We start from the raw sequence: 1,088 nt of genomic DNA on the forward strand, positions 1-1,088 counted from the left end.
ATTGCCTGGAGATAGAGACAAAAATACAATAGCAGTGGGGTTCAGAGGGGAACAGCAGCCATATAAATTGCCCATTTAGCTTTGCCTCCCTAACCTCAGGACATCCATCCCCCAAGCTGGACTGTGACAAGGCTGCAGCATCTGCAGCCATTTTGGCACCACACTGAGTCAGACCAGCTCCAAACTACATTCACAGGCAGACAGGCTGTGGTGGGGAGCTTGAAGCTAAGGAGAAGTGGCCAGTATATTTGTGTTCTTGTGGAGGCTTGGCTGTAAAAGCAAACTGTGCACAAAGTCCATACAACTACTTGTTTTTTATTTGGGTCCCTTCTCAGGGTTATAGATTTAGCTATGTCATTAACTGCCTCAACTTCAGACTAGAGATCATTTATAAATAGGAAAATATTTCAAGAGTTGAATGTGCCAGGCTATGACATAAATGGGTATAGTTTGGAGGGACTGTGCTGTAATCAATTGACTTAGGATACTGTTATCTGTGAGGCACAGATACAATCTCATAAAAACATTTCTAAAAGGTGAGAATACAAAATAAAAATATTTTACAAGCCTCTCTCTCATCGATGCATTTATAATACAGCATTTCCAATGCAACATGTCAAACCCATGAGCACAAATGGTATTGTTGCTGCCACAAAGGCCTGTCCACCCTTTTCCTTCACCTCCCTGCACCAGCTGGTCAGACCCACATGTGCAGCCCTGTGGGCTTGAGGCCACAGCTCTGGGCCTGAGCAGGTACAGCCTGAGCACCAAAATTATCATGTAGCTTCTGGATTCAGGTGTCCCAACCAGGGTCATCTCACAGAAGCATGTCCAGGACATGTGGCAGAACATTATTCCCTATAGTAGCATCTCTCAGTGGTCCAAAGGTCCCATGTTTTAAAGATAAGCTTCTGCTCCAGACTGATGTGCCAGCTTTACAAAGTTGCTCTGATTCAGCTCTTTACGACCGAGTATCATTGCCCTGCACTGCAGCCCATCCCAGTGTGTTTCCAAAGCATCAGGGTCCTGCAGCATCTCTGCTGGCTTTGGAAACAGGGAAGGTGGGAGACCAAAGTGCATTCTTTGTT

The sequence above is a fragment of the Erithacus rubecula genome, assembly GCF_903797595.1.
Source record: "Erithacus rubecula genome assembly, chromosome: 6".
Lineage (NCBI taxonomy): Eukaryota > Metazoa > Chordata > Aves > Passeriformes > Muscicapidae > Erithacus > Erithacus rubecula.